Raw genomic sequence first — 6,012 nt, 5'->3', positions numbered from 1 at the left:
GTGTCTTTTGGGTTCATTCCCAAATTTCCTTTGCTACATGTTTCTTTGCAATGCTACTCTCAGTCCTGTTCCAGCTGGGGCATGAGGTCTGTGCCTACAAAGTACTAACTCCTCCTTTTGGGCTCCCAGTCTTTCTTTCTGACTTTCATACCTGCTGTCACACGGAGAGCTCGGCTCTTTAAAGAATAGAGTCCTAGACAAACATCCGTCTCCCCACAGAAATGTTTCTTCACAGGTCAGGCAGCCAAGAAGACATTAAATACCAAATCCAGAGGTGCTTTTCAGGACAAAGTGTGAAGCCAGAATCTCGAATTCATAGTCTGTTCACATTCTCATACCAAACGGGGTTACCTCTGAGGAGAAGCCTGTGACTTGTAAAACTTCTGGTTGAAAGTAATAGTACCTGTGAATAAAAAACAGACTAACGAACAAGTAAATGTTGAAGATGTCACAGGCTCTAGGTGATTGGTATTATAATGGACATTAAAAGACAAATAGTGTGTATCAGCCTGTTAAAATCAATCCTTCAAGTGGGTTTACAAACATTAAATACATCTGCTCACAAAACATCAAGTACCCTGGTTCTGACCTTTTTGAAAGTCTGTGTGAAGCAGAAGAAATGTTCATTAATGTTTTTGGCCCATAACCAGATCTGAATCCAGAGAAATTGGCTTATTTATAAACAAAAGTCTCAATAACTTGCTTTTGCTAGATCACAAATTCTTACAATGAATCATTCTGTATTGTGTGATATATTTTCTAAATTTAGGATGCAATTCATTATCTGAATCCTTGCATGTTTCAAAATGTTTGTCCTTTGTTCTTCATTATATAAAAATAAAATAGTCCCTAAATCTACAGCACAATGTATCATGATAAAAAGCTCTTTGTTTTAGAAAATTGCATGTCAGTACTATGTAATTAACCAACAACAATAACTATAAGTTTTTAAAAGCTAGCCAATTTGTTGCTGTATCTATGAGATGATGTTGATTCTTTTCAAATTCTTTTGAGATTTTTACCCTTACTTCATTTTATAAGGCACACTTTTTAAGGGCACAAAGCTATTTATAACAATAGATGTTTTAGGAATTGGCAAACTGTGAAATCCTAGATGGAATGGCAGAATAGCTCCTCAAGGAGGGAATGGACTTTATTCTTGGTGAGTTCCAAATACACAAAAATAAAGGGCTTGCCAGTTGCCAGTGGGAAGTGAACATAATTATGACTTCACAGCTGCTTCTAAAGAAAAAGGCTAGAGAGAGAAAAAAAGGAAGAGTCATGCTTTTTTTTGTACTGCATCTAAAAAGAATAGGCATGAAGGGAACATATTTATACCAGATATAAGAAGCCATAATCAAAGTAATACTGTACTACCAAACTCATGCCAAGAAACTCAGACCTCAGAGATATGCATCTACAGTACTCTAGTAATTATAGCAAAGTATAGAAAATTGAGGTCCTCAAATATGTTCCACTAACTTGTTTCCCCTGACACATGTGGAGTGGTCTTGCAACAAAATTGTCATCATCTGCTTTACTGTTTAGACATTTGCAAAGTGACCCTGTTCTGAGAAGAAATTAAAACTTGATGGATCTAATTCCAGAGTGTTTGGTCTTAAGGAAGGACATTTGGAAAATTTTGCTTGGGACCTTGGAAATAAAACTTTATGAGTGCTGTGAGATAGTCAAGGTTACCATTCATACCTGCCAGGATAGATATATCATTTAATCTAGAACAGTTGTTGGCAACTTTTTCTGTAAATGGTGGGATTATAAATATTTTAGGCTTTTTAGGCCATTTAGAGCCTCTGTCCCATCTGTCCAATTCTGCTGTTATAGCATGAAAGCATAGACAACATGCAAATGAATAGTGAGAGGCTCTATTCCAATAAAACTTTATTTACAAAAATAGGCAGCAGTTGGTTTGGGACCTAAAGCCAGTTTGTAGACTCCTGATCGAGAAATAACAGTCTTAACTCTGGAATTGCAATAGTCAAATGGTTATGTGAATCTTTATCAACAATGATATTTATCTAATGCCATTAGGATTTTTTAAGAATAATTTTGAAAGGTAAGTAATTTCCTTGAGCTTTTTGTCAGTTGGTAGTGGAGAGATGGGCACCAGTAAAGAACACTCCTTTATCAAAAACACCGCAAAAATACTTTGGTTACTTGCTTCCTAAGAAAATCATTGTATCAAGTAACTGAATACAGGAACTTACACTGAACCCCCAAAATCCAAATATTTTCATCTTCATTGGTCCCTAACAGATGTAACAAATAGGAAGAAAAGATGAACAGTGGACCTGATTTCAATATGGATATTTTGGGGTAGGGAGAAAGGAGGTGCCAGCTGAATTAAGTTAATTGTGAATCTGCTTGAGAAAACCACATGGAAAAATAATCTTTTTAATCTGCCTCCTACATTCATAGGCTGTGTCAGCCTTCTGAAGCAATGTCAGATTATCTGAGTGATAACGACACGTGAGTCCAGGGTGACGTCTTTCCCTGGTTCTTCAAATAATCTGCTATTGACCTCTCTTGGCCACTGAACTTCTTTTTCATCTATTTCCTGATTTATACAATAAAGGAGAATAAAGAGATGTCTGTAAAGTGGATTGAAAAGCTGAGGGAAAGGCCCTCTGAAACACAAGATGGCTGAGCTTCAAAGAGTCCGGAGGACACTTTGTCTATAGAGAATACTTCTTAAATCCTGCAACTGGACACATGGTAATCTCGTCAATGTCATATTACTCAGCAGTATAGAGAGTCAGGTAAGAATGACTTAAAAGTTTGATATTCAAGTTAAACATTTTAGTTAAAATAAATACAAGAAAAATATATAGAAGGAATGAGTTTGAATTACAAGTTGTTATTTTGTGATATCAAACACAGACAAATTTACCTAGATATCTTTGAAAGGTTCTTTTATATATAACAGACTATTGCTTTTATTATTGTATTTTACTGACTTTTTTTTACTCCATTTTCCTTTATATTGTCCCCTTTCCTTTGGGAGACTCCACCTTGAACATTTTCAGTAATCCTGATAAGGCTATAAAATTAATATCGTAGAAGCAGTATAAGGTGGTGGAATTTGCTGGACTCAGTATTACAATATGGGTCTGATTTACTTGCTTTCTCCAACCTTTAGTTTCCCTATCAGTAAGGAGGTAAGAAGAAGCTTGCAAGCACTCTTTTAGGAGATTAACAAGGTATTGAGTGAGAAAGTGTGTAACAAATTTAGGTGTTCATTAGTCAAGACTTGAATTTGAGTTTGAGTTTGAAGAAGATGCTCATTGAGATACTGAGAGTTGGCTAATTTCTCTAATATTAAAAAGAGAAGGAACAAATATTTGCAGTTTTCTCAACAAGGAAGTGTTGGTGTTGGGGCATGACAGTTTTTATTGTGTCTTAATGTTCTCTTTGCATGGTATTCGGCATCCCTTATCCCCAACCAAAAATGCCAGTAGCACTCTGCCATAGTCATGGTGAAGACAAGGAATGGCTTTTCATGTTTCTGAGTACCATGTAAAGGGTTGATACCAAACCTGGATGACAATTTGATGCACCTGTGAATCCAAAACACATTGGATTATTTTCGTATTCAAAAATTTACAGATATACTTGTGAATACCTGAACTTCTCTCCTTAGTGACTAGGGTTCTGCTTAGAAGTAGGACAGAAGTGAGAATGGACAACTTTGTGTTTAAATAAATACTCAAAAATTACTATAATGATTGAAAGGATACGACACACACACACAAGCTGGTTCAATAATGTAGAGCAACGGTAAATGGTCATGAGTCCCAGTACCACCTCACTGACAGAGAGTCACATAGTTCCGGACAGTTTAGGACAGTAGGGGTTGGTGACAGTCCAGCAGAGTTGGTAGATCCTCATATATTGGCTGGCTTTAGACGACTTCCTACACAAACAAGGTGTACATAGGAGGTTGTAAAGCTGAATCAAAAGGAAGTTTCTTTGCTCTGTGCTTAGAGAGATGTATTGTTTATAAAGTGAATAGAAGGGTTGAGAAGAGAATCAGACTTAAGAAATTATTAAATCATATGATACAACTGTTGGAGAAGTATGAAGTTTTTGTTCTCATTTAATAAAAAACGGTAAAAATAAGACAATGAGGGAAGGTGGGCTTGGTGCTCATAAGTGATTCAGGATGGACAGGGGAAACTTATAGAATTTATGAATAATCTTTCTTTCCCATGATTATTTTGATTCTACACTGAATAAGCTGAGAATTGCTTCTGAGAGTCTATTCAAGCTGCCTGTAAGCAGGAATGCAGAACTGATCAGTTTGGGGAAATGTGCTCCAGCTACCTGTACTAATAACACCCATTCATTGGGGTCTTAGTGTGTGCACAGAAAATGTCCAAAGGAATTTGTAAACTTAGTTCTTTTACTCTTCATAAGATTGTTACTATCAGTGTCTCTATTTCAGATGAAGTTGTAAAACTTGGAAAGTCAAGTCTCTTACTTGAGATCACATAGTCAGTAAGAGGGAGAACATGGAATCAGAGCCAGAGCTGCCTGGCTCAGGACTCATACCCTGTGTGGTGGCAGCACTGAGGCAGGAGTGAGAAAGGAACAAGTCTAGTGAAAGCAGAGGGGAGTGATTGTGAGTGGATCTAATGGCACCCAGGGTACAACTTGGGGTGTCAGGTGCAGAGGCTTAGAGGAACCCACAGTTCCTAGATTGTGTATAAGCTCAGATCTAGTGTCTATTTATTGAGTTTGAGTAAAACTTTCCATTGCCCCTAAAGGGAAGGAGTATGAGTCTGTGCCCACAAGAGACAAAATCTGTGAATGACAGGACAGTCAGCATGGCTCTTTAAAGAACCTTCCCCATCCCCACTCTGTCATACACTACTTGCAAGAAGAGACTTACAAAAGAACTTAAAGCATACAGGGTGGTCATGAATTTACCATTGCCTCACAGACAGGTAAGAGTAATTTGACTCCCAGTCACTAGGAAACAGGAAGTCTCTCTCTCCGTCCTTTGATCTTTTGTTGCTCTAAGGAGGCTCACATATCATTGCTTTGCCACTTTAGGCCATTAAACCCATTTGCTCCTTTATATATCTGCTAAACATAGACACTGAAATGAAGAAATACAGCCTAAATAAAGGCACCAATAACAGCTTGCAGGAAGTATTAAAAACAATTCTGCAGAAGGTTAGGAGCCATGCTTTTTCCACTGTGAGCTTTAAAGATTCTCTCTTTGATCAGCTAGAGGGCCAATTCACCACAGGGACAAAATCGGAAATTTTGAGGACTGTGGAGCACTGAATTGTCCCAGTGGATCTGCTAAAGGACGCTAAGCACAGAGAATGCTGAACTTATAATATACTGAGAACAGAGGGAACTCATGAGTGTTGCTATCTCCATGTCCTGGCAGGCCACTAACAAACAGCAACCATTTTCTGCATCTTCTGTCTCTCTTGGTTCTGTGGGCTGTGCCTGAGGTGCTAAGAGGAGGGATCTACAGAAAAGCTGTAAATTTGGAATTCAGCTGAGCCAAGTCTGCCAAAAGACCAGAACTACAGACAGAGAGCTTCTCTCCAAAGACAAATGACGATGGGCTCTGAACTCATTGGTCAAGGCTTTAGAGAAGCAGCATGACATAATAGTTAAGCTCAAGGGTTGTGGTACAAACAGAGCTGGATTTGATTCCTGATTCTGCATAGGCTATTATGTGACCATGGAGAACCACTTTATCTCTGTAAGGCATAGTCCTATTATATAAACTGGAATTCATCAGTCCTTCCTTTATACGATTACTGTGAGAGTTAAATAAAGGCAGTGTCTGGCCCATGCTGATTGCTTCATTCATGGAGGTTCTTATTATTAAGCAGCTTATTATGTGCATATCACTGTTAAGAACAATGGGATAAATTAAGGATAAAAAGCATGTGGTTTGCTCTCAGGATATAGACAGTCTAGCTGGATTGACAACAAAAGTACATTTGCAGAAAAATTAAACAATATAAG

The sequence above is a fragment of the Manis javanica genome, chromosome 4 (assembly GCF_040802235.1).
Source record: "Manis javanica isolate MJ-LG chromosome 4, MJ_LKY, whole genome shotgun sequence".
In the NCBI taxonomy this organism is placed as follows: Eukaryota; Metazoa; Chordata; class Mammalia; order Pholidota; family Manidae; genus Manis; species Manis javanica.
This window is presented reverse-complemented; position numbering follows the sequence as displayed.